Below are 21,605 nucleotides of genomic sequence, written 5' to 3'. Positions count from 1 at the left end.
GGGTAGGTTTAGGGTTCAGGGTTAGAGTTAGCATTAGGGCTTAAGGTTAGGATTAGGCGGTAGGTTAGATTTAGGGTTAGATCTAGGCGTTAGGGTAAGGGCTAGCGTTAGGGTTAAGAGATAGGGTTAGGTTTAATGCTTAGGATTAGGGTTAGGGTTTGGGGTTAAAGTAAGTGTTAGGGGTTAGGTTTAAGGATCAAAGGTTAGGGTTATTTTTAGCTGTAGTTTTAGGGTTAGGGATAAGGGATCCCATTAGCATTAAGGGTCTTCCTTACTGTAGGGTTAAGGGTTAGGCTTAGAGTTAAAGGTTAAGGTTAGGGTCAGTGTTAAGATTTAGGGTGAGGGCTAACGGTTAGGGTAAAGGTTAAGCGTTAGGGTTAGGGATTAGTGATAAGGGTTTTTGGTTAGTGTTAGGGTTAGCGGTTAGGAGTTAGTGTTTTATGAAGGAGTATGGTTAGAATTAGGATTGGGGTTAGAGTTAGGGTGAGGTACAGGGGTTAGGTTTAGGGGTTAGTTTTAGGGTAAAAGGATAGGATTAGGGTTACGGGTTGGGCTTAGGTTTAGGGTTAAGGTTTACTGCTAGGGTTTGGGATAGGGTTCAGGGTTAGCTTTAGGGGTTCTGGTTAGGGTTAGGTGTTAGGTTAGTGTCAGGGTTAGGTCTAGTCGTGAGGGTAAGGTTTAGGGTTAGCTTTAAGAGCTAGGGTTAGGTTTAATGGTTTGGATTAGGATTAGGGTTAAGGGTTAGGGTAAGGCTTAGGGGTTAGGGTGAAGGGTTAGGGTCAAGGGTTAGGGTTTTTGTTAGGCATAGCGTTGGGGTTAGAAGTAAGGGTTACTGTCAGTGTTAGGGTTGTAGGTAGGGTTACGGTTAGGGTTAGCGGTTTAGAATTAGGGTTAGGGATTAGGTGTCACAGTGATGACTGGGAGATAGGGTTAGAATTATGGGTTAGGGGTTGTTCTCAGGAAATGGGTTATGCATTAACGTTAGGATAAGAGGTTAAAGTTAGGGGCACGGTGAGGTTTACGTGTTAAGGGGAGAAATAGGAACAGGGTTGGGTGTTATGTTCAGGGTTAGGGTTATCTGTTAAAGGTATTGTTTATGCTTAGCGCACGGGTCCTGTCTGCATTAGGCGGGCGGGGGAGTTTAGGGGGCTGGGATTGTACCCGGGAACCCACTCTATCATACTCTGGGTATGGGCCCGTGGGTTTCATGCAGGACACAGTGATAGAGCCTCCTTTCACGCATGGCATGGGAGGATTGCAGGCTTTCTAAACTCTAAGAAAGCAAGAAGTCTGAGAATTAGATTTAGGGTTAGGATTATGGTTAGGGTTAAGGATGAAGTTTAGTGTTAGGGTGAGGGCTTAGGGTTTGGGATTAGGGTTAGGGTTAAAGGTTACTCTTAGGTTTAACGGTTACACTTTGGTTTCGGGTTGAGGTTTACGGTTAGGGTTAAGATGAGGGGTTAGGGTTAGGTACAGGGTTAGGGTTAAGTGTTAGGTTTAGGGTTGAAGATTAGGATTAGGGTTAGGATTAAAGGTTAGCGTGAGAGGTAAGGCTTAGGGTGAAGGTTAAGAGTTAGGGTTTAGGGTTAGGGTTAGGGTTAGGGTTCGTTTTAGGGTTAGAGTTATGTGCAATGGTTTGTGTTAGAGGTTAGGTTTAGGTTTACTGGTCACGGTTAGGCTTATGTTTAGGGGTTAGCATTAGGGTTAGGGTTACGGTTAGGGTTAAGGGATAGGATTAGGGTTAAGTGTTGGGTTTAGGGTTAGGGTTTAGTGAAGGGTTATCATTAAGGATTAGGGGTAGTGTCAGGGTTAAATGCTTGGTTGCGGGTAATGATTAGGGTCATGGTTAAGGTCCACGGATAGGGTGAGTGTTAAGGGTTACGGGTAGGTTTAGGGTTCAGGGTTAGTGTTAGCATTAGGGCTTAAGGTTAGGATTAGGCGGTAGGTTAGATTTAGGGTTAGATCTAGGCGTTAGGGTAAGGGCTAGCGTTAGGGTTAAGAGATAGGGTTAGGTTTAATGCTTAGGATTAGGGTTAGGGTTTGGGGTTAAAGTAAGTGTTAGGGGTTAGGTTTAAGGATCAAAGGTTAGGGTTATTTTTAGCTGTAGTTTTAGTGTTAGGGATAAGGGATCCCATTAGCATTAAGGGTCTTCCTTACTGTAGGATTAAGGGTTAGGCTTAGAATTAAAGGTTAAGGTTAGGGTCAGTGTTAAGATTTAGGGTGAGGGTTAACGGTTAGGGTAAAGGTTAAGCGTTAGGGTTAGGGATTAGTGATTAGGGTTTTTGGTTAGTGTTAGGGTTAGCAGTTAGGAGTTAGTGTTTTATGAAGGAGTATGGTGAGAATTAGGATTGGGGTTAGAGTTAGGGTGAGGTATAGGGGTTAGGTTTAGGGGTTAGTTTTAGGGTAAAAGGATAGGATTAGGGTTACGGGTTGGGCTTAGGTTTAGGGTTAAAGTATACTGCTAGGGTTAGGGATAGGGTTCAGGGTTAGCTTTAGGGGTTCTGGTTAGGGTTAGGTGTTAGATTAGTGTCAGTGTTAGGTCCAGTCGTGAGGATAAGGTTTAGGGTTAGCTTTAAGAGCTAGGGTTAGGTTTAATGGTTAGGATTAGTATTAGGGTTAAGGGTTAGCGTAAGGCTTAGGGTTTAGGGTCAAGGGTTAGGGTATTTGGTAGGCATAGCGTTGGGGTTAGAAGTAAGGGTTACTGTCAGTGTTAGGGTTGTAGGTAGGGTTACGGTTACGGTTAGCGGTTTAGAATTAGGGTTATGGATTAGGTGTCACAGCGATGACTAGGAGATAGGGTTAGAATTATGGGATAGGGGTTGTTCTCAGGAAATGGGTTATGCATTAACGTTAGGATAAGACGTTAAAGTTAGGCGCACGGTGAGGTTTACGTGTTAAGGGGAGAAATAGGAACAGGGTTGGGTGTTATGTTCAGGGTTAGGGTTATCTGTTAAAGGTATTGTTTATGCTTAGCACACGGGCCCTGTCTGCATTAGGCGGGCGGGAGGAGTTTAGGGGGCTGGGATTGTACCCGGGAACCCACTCTATCATACTCTGGGTATGGGCCCGTGGGTTTCATGCAGGACACAGTGGTAGAGCCTCCTTTCACGCATGGCATGGGAAAATTGCAGGCTTTCTAAACTCTAAGAAAGCAAGAAGTCTGAGAATTAGATTTAGGGTTAGGATTATGGTTAGGGTTAAGGATGAAGTTTAGTGTTAGGGTGAGGGCTTAGGGTTAGGGATTAGGGTTAGGGTTAAAGGTTACTCTTAGGTTTAACGGTTACACTTTGGTTTCGGGTTGAGGTTTACGGTTAGGATTAAGATGAGGGGTTAGGGTTAGGTACAGGGTTAGGGTTAAGTGTTAGGTTTAGGGTTGAAGATTAGGATTAGGGTTAGGATTAAAGGTTAGCGTGAGAGGTAACACTTAGGGTTAAGGTTAAGAGTTAGGGTTTAGGGTTAGGGTTAGGGTTAGGGTTCGTTTTAGGGTTAGAGTTATGTGCTATGTTTTGTGTTAGAGGTTAGGGTTAGGTTTACTGGTGACGGTTAGGGTTACGTTTAGGGGTTAGCATTAGGGTTAGGGTTAGGGTTAAGGGATAAGTGTTGGGCTTAGGGTTAGGGTTTAGTGTTAGGGTTATCATTAAGGATTAGGGTTAGGGTCGGGGTTAAATGCTTGGGTGCGGGTAATGGTTAGGGTCAGGGTTAAGATTCACGGATAGGGTTAGTGTTAAGGGTTACAGGTAGGTTTAGGGTTCAGGGTTAGAGTTAGCATTAGGGCTTAAGGTTAGGATTAGGTGGTAGTTTAGATTTAGGGTTAGATCTAGGCGTTAGGGTAAGGGCTAGCGTTAGGGTTAAGAGATAGGGTTAGGTTTAATGCTTAGGATTAGGGTTAGGGTTTGGGGTTAAAGTAAGTGTTAGGGGTTAGTTTTAAGGATCAACGGTTAGGGTTATTTTTAGCTGTAGTGTTAGGGTTAGGGATAAGGGATCCCATTAGCCTTAAGGGTCTTCCTTACTGTAGGGTTAAGGGTTAGGCTTAGAGTTAAAGGTTCAGGTTAGGGTCAGTGTTAAGATTTAGGGTGAGGGTTAACGGTTAGGGTAAAGGTTAAGCGTTAGGGTTAGGGATTAGTGATTAGGGTTTTTGGTTAGTGTTAGGGTTAGCGGTTAGGAGTTAGTGTTTTATGAAGGTGTATGGTTAGAATTAGGATTGGGGTTATAGTTAGGGTGAGGTATAGGGGTTAGGTTAAGGGGTTAGTTTTAGGGTAAAAGGATAGGATTAGGGTTACGGGTTGGGCTTAGGTTTAGGGTTAAAGTTTACTGCTAGGGTTAGGGATAGGGTTCAGGGTTAGCTTTAGGGGTTCTGGTTAGGGTTAGGTGTTAGGTTAGTGTCAGGGTTAGGTCTAGTCGTGAGGGTAAGGTTTAGGGTTAGCTTTAAGAGCTAGGGTTATGTTTAATGGTTAGGATTAGGATTAGGGTTAAGGGTTAGCGTAAGGCTTAGGGGTTAGGGTCAAGGGTTAGGGTATTTGTAAGGCATAGCGTTGGGGTTAGAAGTAAGGGTTACTGTCAGTGTTAGGATTGTAGGTAGGATTACGGTTAGGGTTAGCGGTTTAGAATTAGGGTTAGGGATTAGGTGTCACAGTGATGACTAGGAGATAGGGTTAGAATTATGGGATAGGGGTTGTTCTCAGGAAATGGGTTATGCATTAACGTTAGGATAAGAGGTTAAATTTAGGCACACGGTGAGGTTTACGTGTTAAGGGGAGAAATAGGAACAGGGTTGGGTGTTATGTTCAGGGTTAGGGTTATCTGTTAAAGGTATTGTTTATGCTTAGCGCACGGGCCCTGTCTGCATTAGGCGGGCGGGGGGAGTTTAGGGGGCTGGGATTGTACCCGGGAACCCCCTCTATCATACTCTGGGTATGGGCCCGTGGGTTTCATGCAGGACACAGTGGTAGAGCCCCCTTTCACGCGTGGCATGGGAGGATTGCAGGCTTTCTAAACTCTAAGAAAGCAAGAAGTCTGAGAATTAGATTTAGGGTTAGGATTATGGTTAGGGTTAAGGATGAAGTTTAGTGTTAGGGTGAGGGCTTAGGGTTAGGGATTAGGGTTAGGGTTAAAGGTTACTCTTAGGTTTAACGGTTACACTTTGGTTTAGGGTTGAGGTTTACGGTTAGGGTTAAGATGAGGGGTTAGGGTTTGGTACAGGGTTAGGGTTAAGTGTTAGGTTTAGGGTTGAAGATTAGGATTAGGGTTAGGATTAAAGGTTAGCGTGAGAGTTAACGCTTAGGGTTAAGGTTAAGAGTTAGGATTTAGGGTTAGGGTTAGGGTTAGGTTTAGTTTTAGGGTTAGAGTTATGTGCTATGGTTTGTGTTAGAGGTTAGGGTTAGGTTTACTGGTGACGGTTAGGGTTACGTTTAGGGGTTAGCATTAGGGTTAGGGTTAAGGGATAGGATTAGGGTTAAGTGTTGGGCTTAGGGTTAGGGTTTAGTGTTAGGGTTATCATTAAGGATTAGGGTTAGGGTCAGGGTTAAATGCTTGGGTGCGGGTAATGGTTAGGGTCTGGGTTAAGGTTCACGGATAGGGTTACTCTTAAGGGTTACGGGTAGGTTTAGGGTTCAGGGTTAGCGTTAGCATTAGGGCTTAAGGTTAAGATTAGGCGGTAGGTTAGATTTAGGGTTAGATCTAGGCGTTAGGGTAAGGGCTAGCGTTAGGGTTAAGAGATAGGGTTAGGTTTAATGCTTAGGATTAGGGTTAGAGTTTGGGGTTAAAGTAAGTGTTAGGGGTTAGGTTTAAGGATCAAAGGTTAGGGTTATTTTTAGCTGTAGTGTTAGTGTTAGGGATAAGGGATCCCATTAGCATTAAGGGTCTTCCTTACTGTAGGGTTAAGGGTTAGGCTTAGAGTTAAAGGTGAAGGTTAGGGTCAGTGTTAAGATTTAGGGTGAGGGTTAACGGTTAGGGTAAAGGTTAAGCGTTAGGGTTAGGGATTAGTGATTAGGGTTTTTGGTTAGTGTTAGGGTTAGCGGTTAGGAGTTAGTGTTTTATGAAGGAGTATGGTGAGAATTAGGATTGGGGTTAGAGTTAGGGTGAGGTATAGGGTTTAGGTTTAGGGGTTAGATTTAGGGGTTAGTTTTAGGGTAAAAGGATAGGATTAGGGTTACGGGTTGGGCTTAGGTTTAGGGTTAAAGTTTATTGCTAGGGTTAGGGATAGGGTTCAGGGTTAGCTTTAGGGGTTCTGGTTAGGGTTAGGTGTTAGGTTAGTGTCAGGGTTAGGTCTAGTCGTGAGTGTAAGGTTTAGGGTTAGCTTTAAGAGCTAGGGTTAGGCTTAATGGTTAGGATTAGGATTAGGGTTAAGAGTTAGCGTAAGGCTTAGGGGTTAGTGTCAAGGGTTAGGGTATTTGTTAGGCATAGCGTTGGGGTTAGAAGTAAGTGGTACTGTCAGTGTTAGGGTTGTAGGTAGGGTTACGGTTAGGGTTAGCGGTTTAAAATTAGGGTTAGGGATTAGGTGTCACAGTGATGACTAGGAGATAGGGTTAGAATTATGGGATAGGGGTTGTTCTCAGGAAATGGGTTATGCATTAACGTTAGGATAAGAGGTTAAAGTTAGGCGCACAGTGAGGTTTACGTGTTAAGGGGAGAAATAGGAAGAGGGTTGGGTGTTATGTTCAGGGTTAGGGTTATCTGTTAAAGGTATTGTTTATGCTTAGCGCACGGGCCCTGTCTGCATTAGGCGGGCGGGAGGAGTTTAGGGGGCTGGGATTGTACCCGGGAACCCACTCTATCATACTCTGGGTGTGGGCCCGTGGGTTTCATGCAGGACACAGTGGTAGAGCCTCCTTTCACGCATGGCATGGGAGGATTGCAGGCTTTCTAAACTCTAAGAAAGCAAGAAGTTTGAGAATTATATTTAGGGTTAGGATTATGGTTAGGGTGAAGGATGAAGTTTAGTGTTAGGGTGAGGGCTTACGGTTAGGGATTAGGGTTAGGGTTAAAGGTTACTCTTAGGTTTAACGGTTACACTTTGGTTGCAGGTTGAGGTTTACGGTTAGGGTTAAGATGAGGGGTTAGGGTTTGGTACAGGGTTAGGGTTAAGTGTTAGGTTTAGGGTTGAAGATTAGGATTAGGGTTAGGATTAAAGGTTAGGGTGAGAGTTAACGCTTAGGGTTAAGGTTAAGAGTTAGGGGTTAGGGTTAGGGTTAGGGTTAGTTTTAGGGTTAGAGTTATGTGCTATGGTTTGTGTTAGAGGTTAAGGTTAGGTTTACTGGTGACGGTTAGGGTTACGTTTAGGGGTTAGCATTAGGGTTAGGGTTAAGGGATAGGATTAGGGTTAAGTGTTGGACTTAGGGTTAGGGTTTAGTGTTAGGGTTATCATTAAGGATTAGGGTTAGGGTCAGGGTTAAATGCTTGGGTGCGGGTAAAGGTTACGGTCAGGGTTAAGGTTCACGGATAGGGTTAGTGTTAAGGGTTACGGGTAGGTTTAGGGTTCAGGGTTAGAGTTAGCATTAGGGCCTAAGCTTAGAATTAGGCGGTAGGTTAGATTTAGGGTTAGATCTAGGCGTTAGGGTAAGGGCTAGCGTTAGGGTTAAGAGATAGCGTTAGGTTTAATGCTTAGGATTAGGGTTAGGGTTTGGGGTTAAAGTAAGTGTTAGGGGTTAGGATTAAGGATCCAAGGTTAGGGTTATTTTTAGCTGTAGTGTTAGGGTTAGGGATAAGGGATCCCATTAGCATTACGGGTCTTCCTTACTGTAGGGTTAAGGGTTAGGCTTAGAGTTAAAGGTTAAGGTTAAGGTCAGTGTTAATATTTAGGGTCAGGGTTAACGGTTAGGGTAAAGATTAAGCATTAGGGTTAGGGATTAGTGATTAGGGTTTTTGGTTAGTGTTAGGGTTAGCGGTTAGGAGTTAGTGTTTTATGAAGGGGTATGGTTAGAATTAGGATTGGGGTTATAGTTAGGGTGAGGTATAGGGTTAGGTTTAGGGGTTAGTTTTAGGGTAAAAGGATAGGATTAGGGTTACGGGTTGGGCTTAGGTTTAGGGTTAAAGTTTAATGCTAGGGTTAGGGATAGTGTTCAGGTTTAGCTTTAGGGGTTCTGGTTAGGGTTAGGTGTTAGGTTATTGTCAGGGTTAAGTCCAGTCGTGAGGGTAAGGTTTAGGGTTAGCTTTAAGAGCTAGGGTTAGGTTTAATGGTTAGGATTAGGATTAGGGTTAAGGGTTAGGGTAAGGCTTAGGGGTTAGGGTGAAGGGTTAGGGTCAAGGGTTAGGGTTTTTTTAGGCATAGCGTTGGGGTTAGAAGTAAGGGTTACTGTCAGTGTTAGGGTTGTACGTAGGGTTACGGTTAGGGTTAGCGGTTTAGAATTAGGGTTAGGGATTAGGTGTCACAGTGATGACTAGGAGATACGGTTAGAATTATGGGATAGGGGTTGTTCTCAGGAAATGGGTTATGCATTAACGTTAGGATAAGAGGTTAAAGTTAGGCGCACGGTGAGGTTTACGTGTTAAGGGGAGAAATAGGAACAGGGTTGGGTGTTATATTCAGGGTTAGGGTTATCTGTTAAAGGTATTGTTTATGCTTAGCGCAGGGCCCTGTCTGCATTAGGCGGGCGGGAGGAGTTTAGGGGGCTGGGATTGTACCCGGGAACCCACTCTATCATACTCTGGGTATGGGCCCGTGGGTTTCATGCAGGACACAGTGGTAGAGCCTCCTTTCACGCATGACATGGGAGGATTGCAGGCTTTCTAAACTCTAAGAAAGCAAGAAGTCTGAGAATTAGATTTAGGGTTAGGATTATGGTTAGGGTTAAGGATGAAGTTTAGTGTTAGGGTGAGGGCTTAGGGTTAGGGATTAGGGTTAGGGTTAAAGGTTACTCTTAGGTTTAACGGTTACACTTTGGTTTCGGGTTGAGGTTTACGGTTAGGGTTAAGATGAAGGGTTAGGGTTTGGTACAGGGTTAGGGTTAAGTGTTAGGTTTAGGGTTGAAGATTAGGATTAGGGTTAGGATTAAAGGTTAGCGTGAGAGTTAACGCTTAGTATTAAGGTTAAGTGTTAGGGTTTAGGGTTAGGGTTAGGGTTAGTTTTAGGGTTAGGGTTATGTGCTGTGGTTTGTGTTAGAGTTTAGGGTTAGGTTTAATGGTTACGGTTAGGGTTACGTTTAGGGGATAGCATTAGGGTTAGGGTTAGGGATAGGGTTAAGGGATAGGATTAGGGTTAAGTGTTGGAATTAGGGTTAGGGTTTAGCGTTAGGGTTATCATTAAGGATTAGTGGTAGTGTCAGGGTTAAATGCTTGGGTGCGGGTAATGGTTAGGGTCAGGGTTAAGGTTCACGGATAGGGTTAGTGTTAAGGGTTACGGGTAGGTTTAGGGTTCAGGGTTAGAGTTAGCATTAGGGCTTAAGGTTAGGATTAGGCGGTAGGTTAGATTTAGGGTTAGATCTAGGCGTTAGGGTAAGGGCTAGGGTTAGGGTTAAGAGATAGGGTTAGGTTTAATGCTTAGGATTAGGGTTAGGGTTTGGGGTTAAAGTAAGTGTTAGGGGTTAGGTTTAAGGATCAAAGGTTAGGGTTATTTTTAGCTGTAGTGTTAGGGTTAGGGATAAGGGATCCCATTAGCATTAAGGGTCTTCCTTACCGTAGGGTTAAGTGTTAGGCTTAGAGTTAAAGGTTAAGGTTAGGGTCAGTGTTAAGATTTAGGGTGAGGGTTAACGGTTAGGGTAAAGGTTAAGCGTTAGGGTTAGGGATTAGTGCTTAGGGTTTTTGGTTAGTGTTAGTGTTAGCGGGTAGGAGTTAGTGTTTTATGAAGGGATATGGTTAGAATTAGGACTGGGGTTAGAGTTAGGGTAGGTATAGGGGTTAGGTTTACGGGTTAGTTTTAGGGTAAAAGGATAGGATTAAGGTTACGGGTTGGGCTTAGGTTTAGGGTTAAAGTTTACTGCTAGGGTTAGGGATAGTGTTCAGGGTTAGCTTTAGGGGTTCTGGTTAGGGTTAGGTGTTAGGTTAGTGTCAGGGTTAGGTCTAGTCGTGAGGGTAAGGTTTAGGCTTAGCTTTAAGAGCTAGGGTTAGGCTTAATGGTTAGGATTAGGATTAGGGTTAAGGGTTAGCGTAAGGCTTAGGGGTTTGGGTGAAGGGTTAGGGTTTTTGTTAGGCATAGCGTTGGGGTTAGAAGTAAGGGTTACTGTCAGTGTTAGGGTTGTAGGTAGGATTCCGGTTAGGGTTAGCGGTTTAGAATTAGGGTTAGGGATTAGGTGTCACAGTGATGACTAGGAGATAGGGTTAGAATTATGGGATAGGGGTTGTTCTCAGGGAATGGGTTATGCATTAACGTTAGGATAAGAGGTTAAAGTTAGGCTCACGGTGAGGTTTACGTGTTAAGGGGAGAAATAGGAAGAGGGTTGGGTGTTATGTTCAGGGTTAGGGTTATCTGTTAAAGGTATTGTTTATGCTTAGCGCACGGGCCCTGTCTGCATTGGGCGGGCGGGGGGAGTTTAGGGGGCTGGGATTGTACCCGGGAACCCACTCTATCATACTCTGGGTATGGGCCCGTGGGTTTCATGCAGGACACAGTGGTAGAGCCTCCTTTCACGCATGGCATGGGAGGATGGCAGGCTTTCCAAACTCTAAGAAAGAAAGAAGTCTGAGAATTAGATTTAGGGTTACCATTATGGTTAGGGTTAAGGATGAAGTTTAGTGTTAGGATGAGGGCTTAAGGTTAGGGATTAGGGTTAGGGTTAAAGGTTACTCTTAGGTTTAACGGTTACAGTTCGGTTTAGGGTTGAGGTTTACGGTTAGGGTTAAGATGAGGGGTTAGGGTTTGGTAGACGTTTAGGGTTAAGTGTTAGGTTTAGGGTTGAAGATTAGGATTAGGGTTAGGATTAAAGGTTAGCGTGAGAGTTAACGCTTAGGGTTAAGGTTAAGAGTTAGGGTTTACGGTTAGGCTTAGGGTTAGATTTAGCGTTAGAGTTATGTGCTATGGTTTGTGTTAGGGGTTAGGGTTAGGTTTACTGTTCACGGTTAGGGTTGGGTTTAGGGGTTAGCATTAGGGTTCGGGATTAGGTTTAGGGTAAGGGTCTAGAGTCAATGTTGGGCTTTAGGCTCGGGGCTTAGGTTCAGGGTCAGGGGTTAGCGTTGGTGGTAGGGCTTAGCTTTAGCGGTCAGTTTAAGGGCACAGGACCTGGTTAATCTACGGTGAGAGGGGTGCGGTCGGAGTCACCACGAAAGCACAACATCATTCCCTGGGCCTTGGGAGAGGACCTCCATGCAGGACTCAGGCGGAGCCTCATCTGACACATGGCATGGCTGTATTGCAGGCTTGCTTCACTCTGGGAATGGAAGTAGTGTGAGAATTAGGGTTGGGGTTGGGGTTAGGGTTTTTCGTGTTAGGGGTTAGGTTTCGAGTCAGGGTTAGGTGCTAGGGATTAGTGGTTAGGGTTAGAGTTAGTGTTAGGGGTAAGGTGTTAAGTCTGGGTTAGGGGGCCAGGGTAAGGTTTAGGGTTGGAGTTAGCGTTAGGGTTAGGGGTTAGGTTTAAGGGATAGGGTTAGGATTCAGGGTGAGGGTTAGAGGGTTAACAGTTGGGGTTAGGCTTAGGGGTTAGGGATAGTGTTAGGGTTAAGGGTTAGGAGCTTGGTTCAGGTTTAAGGTTAGCATTAGGGGTTGGGGTTAGTGTTAACTGTAGGTCAGTGTTGGGGTTAGATCTCTAGGCATTAGGGTAAAGGTTAGGGTTAGGGTTAAGAGTTAGGGTTCTGTTTAATGGTTAGGATTGGGAATAGGGTTAAGGGTTAGGGTTAAGGTTAGGGGTTATGACGAAGGATCAACGGTTAGGGTTACTTTTAGGCGTAGAGTAAGGGTAAGGGGTTAGCGTTAGTGTTAGTGTTGTTGGTCGGGTTAAGGTTAGGGTTGGCGTTTCAGAATTAGGGATTAGGTGTTATGGTTATAGCTAGGAGGTAGGGTTATAATGACGGTATAGGGCTTGTTCTCAGGGTGTCATGCATTAACGTTAAGATATGGGGTTAAAGTTAGGGTTATGGTGAGGTTTACCTGTTAAGGTGAGCAGTAGGATCAGGGTTAGGTGTTATGTTGTGGGTTAGGCTTATGGGTGAGGGGTAGGGTTTATGCTTAGGGCACGGGCCCTGTATGCCCTAGGAGGCAAAGTTAGGTGTCTGTGATGGTCGCTGGGAACCCACTCTACCGCACGCAGTGTATGGGCCTCTGGGTTTCATGCAGGACACTGTGGCAGAGCCCTCTTTCACGCATGGCGTAGGAGGATTGCAGGCTTTCTAAACTCTAAGAAAGCAAGAAGTCTGAGAATAAGATTTAGGGTTAGGGTTAGGGTTAGGGTTAAGGATGAAGTTTAGTGTTAGGGTGAGGGGTTAAGCTTAGGGATTACGGTTAGGGTTAAAGGTTACTCTTAGATTTAACGGTTACACTTTGGTTTAGGGTTGAGATTTAAGGTTAGGGTTAAGATGAGGGGTTAGGGTTTGGTACAGGGTTAGGGTTAAGTGTTAGGTTTAGGGTTGAAGATTAGGATTAGGGTTAGGATTAAAGGTTAGCGTGAGAGTTAACGCTTAGGGTTAAGGTTAAGAGTTAGGGTTTAGGGTTAGGGTTAGGGTTAGGGTTAGTTTTAGGGTTAGAGTTATGTGCTATGGTTTGTGTTAGAGGTTAGAGTTAGGTTTACTGTTCACGGTTAGGGTTACGTTTAGGGGTTAGCATTAGGGTTAGGGTTAGGGTTAGGGTTAAGGGATAGGATTAGGGTTAAGTGTTGGGCTTAGGGTTAGGGTTTAGTGTTAGCGTTATCATTAAGGATTAGGGTTAGGGTCAGGGTTAAATGCTTGGGTGCGGGTAATGGTTAGGGTCAGGGTTAAGGTTTACGGATAGGGTTAGTGTTAAGGGTTACGGGTAGGTTTAGGGTTCAGGGTTAGCGTTAGCATTAGTACTTAAGGTTAGGATTAGGCGGGAGGTTAGATTTAGGGTTAGATCTAGGCTTTAGGGTCAGGGCTAGGGTTAGGGTTAAGAGATAGGGTTAGGTTTAATGCTTAGGATTAGGGTTAGGGTTTGGGGTTAAAGCAAGTGTTAGGGGTTAGGTTTAAGGATCAAAGGTTAGGGTTATTTTTAGCTGTAGTGTTAGGGTTAGGGATAAGGGATACCATTAGCATTAAGGGTCTTCCTTACTGTAGGGTTAAGGGTTAGGCTTAGAGTTAAAGGTTAAGGTTAGGGTCAGTGTTAAGAATTAGGGTGAGGGTTAACGGTTAGGTTAAACGTTAAGCGTTAGGGTTAGGGATTAGCGATTAGGGTTTTTGGTTAGTGTTAGGGTTAGCGGTTAGGAGTTCGTGTTTTATGAAGGGGTATGGTTAGAATTAGGATTGGGGTTAGAGTTAGGGTTAGGTATAGGGGTTAGGTTTAGGGGTTAGTTTTAGGGTAAAAGGATAGGATTAGGGTTATGGGTTGGGCTTAGGTTTAGGGTTAAAGTTTTCTGCTAGGGTTAGGGATAGGGTTCAGGTTTAGCTAAGGGGTTCTGGTTAGCATTAGGTGTTAGGTTAGTGTCAGGGTTAGGTCTAGTCGTGAGGGTAAGGTTTAGGGTTAGCTTTAAGAGCTAGGGCTAGGTTTAATGGTTAGGATTAGGATTAGGGTTAAGGGTTAGCGTAAGGCTTAGGGGTTTGGGTGAAGGGTTAGGGTTTTTGTTAGGCATAGCGTTGGGGTTAGAAGTAAGGGTTACTGTCAGTGTTAGGGTTGTAGGTAGGGTTACGGTTAGGGTTAGCGGTTTAGAATTAGGGTTAGGGATTAGGTGTCACAGTGATGACTAGGAGATAGGGTTAGAATTATGGGATAGGGGTTGTTCTCAGGAAATGGGTTATGCATTAACGTTAGGATAAGAGGTTAAAGTTAGGCTCACGGTGAGGTTTACGTGTTAAGGGGAGAAATAGGAACAGGGTTGGGTGTTATGTTCAGGGTTAGGGTTATCTGTTAAAGGTATTGTTTATGCTTAGCGCACGGGCCCTGTCTGCATTAGGCGGGCGGGGGGAGTTTAGGGGGCTGGGATTGTACCCGGGAACCCACTCTATCATACTCTGTGTATGGGCCCGTGGGTTTCATGCAGGACACAGTGGTAGAGCCTCCTTTCACGCATGGCATGGGAAGATTGCAGGCTTTCTAAACTCTAAGAAAGCAAGAAGTCTGAGAATTAGATTTAGGGTTAGGATTCTGGTTAGGGTTAAGGATGAAGTTTAGTGTTAGGGTGAGGGCTTAGGGTTAGGGAAAAGGGTTAGGGTTAAAGGTTACTCCTAGGTTTAACGGTTACACTTTGGTTTAGGGTTGAGGTTTAAGGTTAGGGTTAAGATTAGGGGTTAGGGTTTGGTACAGGGTTAGGGTTAAGTGTTAGGTTTAGGGTTGAAGATTAGGATTAGGGTTAGGATTAAAAGTTAGCGTGAGAGTTAACGCTTAGGGTTCAGGTTAAGTGTTAGGGTTTAGGGGTAGGGGTAGGGTTTGGGTTCGTTTTAGGTTTAGAGTTATGTGCTATGGTTTGTGTTAGAGGTTAGGGTTAGGTCTACTGGTCACGGTTAGGGTTACGTTTAGGGGGTAGCATTAGGGTTCGGGTTAGGGTTAAGGGTTTAAAATTTTAAAATTTCCCTGCCTTTTAAAACAATGGAAAATTGGTGGTGGGATGATACTTAGAAGAATGGCTTCTTGTCTGTCTCCACTAACAAAAATAGGCAACACCAAGTCAGCTACTCCTCAGCATAGTTATGTCCGTCGCAGCCTTCTTGGGTTTCAGGAGGCACAAACAAACGTTATCACAATTATGGTGAAACGCTGAATACCTGCAAATAATTTTCAACGTAGTGGTTAATTGAAAAGCTCTGCGGCATACTTCTTGGAACAAGCCAGTTACCTGTCCCCACGCAAAGAGGAGTATATAGAACCATGGTGGATTGCCAGCTGATGAAGTAAAGGATTATTAAAGGAACGGGATGACCATGGGGATCATGGTTAATTCTCTGAAACAGAATCCGCCCTTTTCACCTGCCAAACACATGCCCACTTCTCCTCTCTGGGGATAATAAAAACTAACCAGCGAACTGACAGAGGGCCTGACGCCCCCCCATCGACATCGACCACACACACACAAAAAAACCGTACCCTCCAGCTACTAATTATAATGCTAACTTACAAAATTTCCCTGCCTTTTAAAACAATGGAAAAATGGTGGTTTGATGATACTTAGAAGAATGGCTTCTTGTCAGTCTCCACTAACAAAAATAGGCAACACCAAGTCAGCTACTCCTCAGCATACTTATGTCCGTAGCAGCCTTCTTGGGTTTCAGGAGGCACAAACAAACGTTATCACAATTTTGGTGAAACGCTGAGCACCTGCAAATAATTTTCAACGTAGTGGTTAATTGAAAAGCTCTGCGGCATACTTCTTGGAACAAGCCAGTTACCTGTTCCCACGCCAAGAGGAGTATATAGAACCATGGTGGATTTCCAGCTGATGAAGTAAAGGATTATTAAAGGAACGGGATGACCATGGGGATAATCGTCAATTTTCTGAAACAGAATCCGCCCTTTTCACCTGCCAAACACATGCCCACTTCTCCTCTCTGGGGATAATAAAAACTAACCAGCAAACTGACAGAGGGCCTGAACCCCAAATCAACATTGACCACACACACAAAAAAAAAAAACCGTACCCTCCAGCTACTAATTATAATGCTAACTTGCAAAATTTCCCTGCATTTTAAAACAATGGAAAAATGGTGGTGGGATGATACTTAGAAGAATGGCTTCTTGTCTGTCTCCACTAACAAAAATAGGCAACTCCAAGTCAGCTACTCCTCAGCATAGTTATGTCCGTCGCAGCCTTCTTGGGTTTCAGGAGGCACATACAAACGTTAGCAAAATTATGGTGAAACGCTGAAAACCTGCAAATAATTTTCAACCTACTGGTTAATTTGAAAACTCTCCGGCATACTTCTTGGAACAAGCCAGATACCTGTGCCCACGCATAGAGGAGTATATAGAAACATGGTGGAATCCCAGCTGATGAAGCAAAGGATTCTTAAAGGAATAAGATGACCATGCGGATCCTGTTTAATTCTCTGAAACAGAATCCGCACTTTTCACCTGCCAAACACATGCCCAATACTCTTCTCTGGGGATAATAAAAACAAACCAGCGATCTGACAGAGGGCCTGAACACCCATCCTGACCGACCCCCCAAAAAAAAGTACCCTCCAGCTACTAATTATAATGCCAATTTGCAAAATTTCCCTGCATTTTTAAACAATGGAGAAATGATGGTGAGATGATACTTAGAAGAATGGCTTCTTGTCAGTCTCCACTAACAAAAATAGGCAAAACCAAGTCAGCTACGCCTCAGCATAGTTATGTCCGTCGCAGCCTTCTTGGGTTTCAGGAGGCACAAACAAACGTTATCACAATTATGGTGAAACGCTGAACACCTGCAAATAATATTCAACGTAGTGGTTAATTGAAAAGCTCTGCGGCATACTTCTTGGAACAAGCCAGTTACCTGTTCCCACGCAAAGAGGAGTATATAGAACCATGGTGGATTTCCAGCTGATGAAGTAAAGGATTATTAAAGGAACGGGATGACCATGGGGATCATCGTTAATTCTCTGAAACAGAATCCGCCCTTTTCACCTGCCAAACACGTGCCCACTTCTCCTCTATGGGGATAATAAAAACTAACCAGCGAACTGACAGAGGGCCTGACCCCCCCATCCACATCGACCACACAAAAAAATAAAACCGTACCCTCCAGCTACTAATTATAATGCTAACTTGCAAAATTTCCCTGCATTTTAAAACAATGAAAAAATGGTGGTGGGATGATACTTAGAAGAATGGCTTCTTGTCTGTCTCCACTAACAAAAATAGGCAACACCAAGTCAGCTACTCCCCATTAGAGTTATGTCTGTCGCAGCCTTCTTGTGTTTCAGGAGGCACAAGCAAACGTTATCACAATTATGGTGAAACGCTGAACACCTGCAAATAATTTTCAACGTAGTGGTTAATTGAAAAGCTCTGCGGCATACTTCTTGGAACAAGCCAGGTACCTGTGCCCACGCATAGAGGAGTATATAGAAACATGGTGGAATCCCAGCTGATGAAGCAAAGGATTCTTAAAGGAATGATATGACCATGCGGATCCTCTTTAATTCTCTGAAACAGAATCCCCACTTTTCACCTGCCAACACATGCCCACTACTCTTCTCTGGGGATAATAAAAACAAAGCAGCGATCTGACAGAGGGCCTGAACACCCATCCTGACCGACCCCACAAAAAAAAAAAGTACCCTCCAGCTACTAATTATAATGCCAATTTGCAAAATTTCCCTGCATTTTTAAACAATGGAGAAATGATGGTGGAATGATACTTAGAAGAATGGTTTCTTGTCAGTCCCCACTGACAAAAATAGGCAACACCAAGTCAGCTACTCCTCAGCATAGTTATGTCCGTCGCAGCCTTCTTGGGTTTCAGGAGGCACATACAAACGTTAGCAAAATTATGGTGAAACGCTGAAAACCTGCAAATAATTTTCAACCTACTGGTTAATTTGAAAACTCTCCAGCATACTTCTTGGAACAAGCCAAGTACCTGTGCCCACGCATAGAGGAGTATATAGAAACATGGTGGAATCCCAGCTGATGAAGCAAAGGATTCTTAAAGGAATAAGATGACCATGTGGATCCTGTTTAATTCTCTGAAACAGAATCCGCCCTTTTCACCTGCCAAACACATGCCCACTTCTCCTCTGTGGGGATAATAAAAACTAACCAGCGAACTGACAGAGGGCCTGACCCCCACATCCACATCGACCACACACACACACCAAAAAAAACCGTACCCTCCAGCTACTAATTATAATGCTAACTTGCAAAATTTCCCTGCATTTTAAAACAATGGATAATCGTGGTGGGATGATACTTAGAAGAATGGCTTCTTGTCAGTCTCCACTAACAAAAATAGGCAACACCAAGTCAGCTACTCCTCAGCATACTTATGTCCGTCGCAGCCTTCTTGGGTTTCAGGAGGCACAAGCAAACGTTATCACAATTATGGTGAAACGCTGAACACCTGCAAATAATTTTCAACGTACTGGTTAATTTGAAAACTCTCCAGCATACTTCTTGGAACAAGCCAGGTTTAATTCTCTGAAGGAGATCCGCAGTTTTCACCTGCCATACTAATACCCACTTCTCCTCTCTGGGGATAATAAAAACAAACCAGCGAACTGACACAGGGCCTGACCAACACGTCCACACGGATCCCACAGGAAAAAAAAAAAAAACACCGTAGCCTCCAGCTACTAATTATAATGCTAATTAGCAAAATTTTCCTGCATTTTTAAACAATGGAAAAATGATGGTGAGATGATACTTAGAAGAATGGATTCTTGTCAGTCTCCACTAACAAAAATAGGCAAAACCAAGTCAGCTACGCCTCAGCATAGTTATGTTCGTGGCAGCCATCTTGGGTTTCAGGAGGCACAAACAAACGTTATCACAATTATGGTGAAACGCTGAACACCTGCAAATAATTTTCAACGTAGTGGTTAATTGAAAAGCTCAGCGGCATACTTCTTGGAACAAGCCAGTTACCTGTTCCCACTCAAAGAGGAGTATATAGAACCATGGTGGATTTCCAGCTGATGAAGTAAAGGATTGTTAAAAAAACGGGATGACCATGGGGATCATCGTTAATTCTCTGAAACAGAATCCGCCCTTTTCACCTGCCAAACACATGCCCACTTCTCCTCTCTGGGGATAATAAAAACTAACCAGCGAACTGACAGAGTGCCTGAGCCCCCATCCACATCCACCACACACAAAAAAAAACCGTACCCTCCAGCTACTAATTATAATGCTAACTTGCACAATTTCCCTGCCTTTTAAAACAATGGAAAAATGGTGGTGGGATCATACTTAGAAGAATGGCTTCTTGTCTGTCTGCACTAACAAAAATAGGCAACACCAAATCAGCTACGCCTCAGCATAGTTATGTCCGTCGCAGCCTTCTTGGGTTTCAGGAGGCACATACAAACGTTATCACAATTATGGTGAAACGCTGAAAACCTGCAAAGGATTTTCAACATACTGGTTAATTGAAAAGCTCTGAGGCATACTTCTTGGAACAAGCTACTTTCCTGTGCCCACGCATAGAGAAGTATATAGAACCATGGTGGATTCCCAGCTCATGAAGCAAAGGATTCTTAAAGGAACGGGATTACAATGCGGATCCTGTTTAATTCTCTGAAACAGATCCGCAGTTTTCACCTGCCATACTAATACCCACTTCTCCTCTCTGGGGATAATAAAAACAAACCAGCGAACTGACAGAAGGCCTGACCAACACATCCACAGCGACCCCACAGGAAAAAAAAAAAAAAAACACCGTAGCCTCCAGCTACTAATTATAATGCTAACTTGCAAAATTTTCCTGAATTTTTAAACAATGGAAAAATGATGGTGAGATGATACTTAGAAGAATGGATTCTAGTCAGTCTCCACTAACAGAAATAGGCAACACCAAGTCTGCTACTCCTCAGCATAGTTATGTCCGTCGCAGCCTTCTTGGGTTTCAGGAGGCACAAACAAACGTTATCACAATTATGGTGAAACGCTGAACACCTGCAAATAATTTTCAACGTAGTGGTTAATTGAAAAGCTCTGCGGCATACTTCTTGGAACCAGCCAGTTACCTGTTCCCACGCAAAGAGGAGTATACAGAACCATGGTGGATTTCCAGCTGATGAAGTAAAGGATTATTAAAGGAACGGGATGACCATGGGGATCATCGTTAATTCTCTGAAACAGAATCCGCCATTTTCACCTGCCAAACACATGCCCACTTCTCCTCTCTGGGGATAATGTAAACTAACCAGCGAACTGACAGAGGGCCTGACCCCCCATCCACATCGACCACACACACAAAAAAAAAACCTTACCCTCCAGCTACTAATTACAATGCTAACTTGCAAAATTTCCCTGCCTTTTAAAACAATGGAAAAATGGTGGTGGGATCATACTTAGAAGAATGACTTCTTGTCTGTCTGCACTAACAAAAATAGGCAACACCAAGTCAGCTACTCCTCAGCATAGTTATGTCCGTCGCAGCCTTCTTGGGTTTCAGGAGGCACATACATACGTTATCAAAATTATGGTGAAACGCTGAAAACCTGCAAATAATTTTCAACGTACTGGTTAATTTGAAAACTCTCCAGCATACTTCTTGGAACAAGCCAGGTACCTGTGCCCACGCATAGAGGAGTATAAAGAAACATGGTGGAATCCCAGCTGATGAAGCAAAGGATTATTAAAGGAAAGATATGACCATGCGGATCCTCTTTAATTCTCTGAAACAGAATCCCCACTTTTCACCTGCCAAACACATGCCCACTACTCTTCTCTGGGGATAATAAAAACAAACCAGCGATCTGACAGATGGCCTGAACACCCATCCTCACCGACCCCACAAAAAAAAAAAGTACCCTCCAGCTACTAATTATAATGCCAATTTGCAAAATTTCCCTGCATTTTTAAACAATGGAGAAATGATGGTGGGATGATACTTAGAAGAATGGCTTCTTGTCAGGCTCCACTGAGAAAAATAGGCAACACCAAGTCAGCTACGCCTCAGCATAGTTATGTCCGTAGCAGCCATATTTGGTTTCAGTAGGCACATACACACGTTATCACAATTATGGTGAAACGCTGAAAACCTGCAAAGGATTTTCAACATACTGGTTAATTGAAAAGCTCTGAGGCATACTTCTTGGAACAAGCCAGTTTCCTGTGCCCACGCATAGAGAATTATATAGAACCATGGTGGATTCCCAGCTCATGAAGCAAAGGATTCTTAAGGGAACGGGATTACCATGCGGATCCTGTTTAATTCTCTGAAACAGATCTGCAGTTTTCAACTGCTATACTAATACCCACTTCTCCTCTCTGGGGATATTAAAAACAAACCAGTGAACTGAAAGAGGGCCTGACCAACACACCCACACCGACCCCACAGGAAAAAAAAAAAAAAAAACACCGTAGCCTCCAGCTACTAATTATAATGCTAACTTGCAAAATTTTCCTGCATTTTTAAATAATGGAAAAATGATGGTGAGATGATACTTAGAAGAATGGATTCTTGTCAGTCTCCACTAACAAAAATAGGCAAAACCAAGTCAGCTACACCTCAGCATCCTTATGTTCGTGGCAGCCATCTTGGGTTTCAGGAGGCACAAACAAACGTTATCACAATTATGGTGAAACGCTGAACACGTGCAAATAATTTTCAACGTAGTGGTTAACTGAAAACTCTGCGGCATACTTCTTGGAACAAGCCAGTTACCTGTTCCCACGCAAAGAGGAGTATATAGAACCATGGTGGATTTCCAGCTGATTAAGTAAAGCATTATTAAAGGAACGGGATGACCATGGGGATCATCGTTAATTCTCTGAAACACAATCCGCCCTTTTCACCTGCCAAACACATGCCCACTTCTCCTCTCTGGGGATAATAAAAACTAACCAGCGAACTGACATAGGGCCTGACCCCCCCATCCACATCGACCACACAAAAAAAAATACCGTACCCTCCAGCTACTAATTATAA

Source organism: Eulemur rufifrons, unplaced genomic scaffold, assembly GCF_041146395.1.
Source record: "Eulemur rufifrons isolate Redbay unplaced genomic scaffold, OSU_ERuf_1 scaffold_31, whole genome shotgun sequence".
In the NCBI taxonomy this organism is placed as follows: domain Eukaryota; kingdom Metazoa; phylum Chordata; class Mammalia; order Primates; family Lemuridae; genus Eulemur; species Eulemur rufifrons.
Note: the sequence above shows the minus strand (reverse complement) of the source record.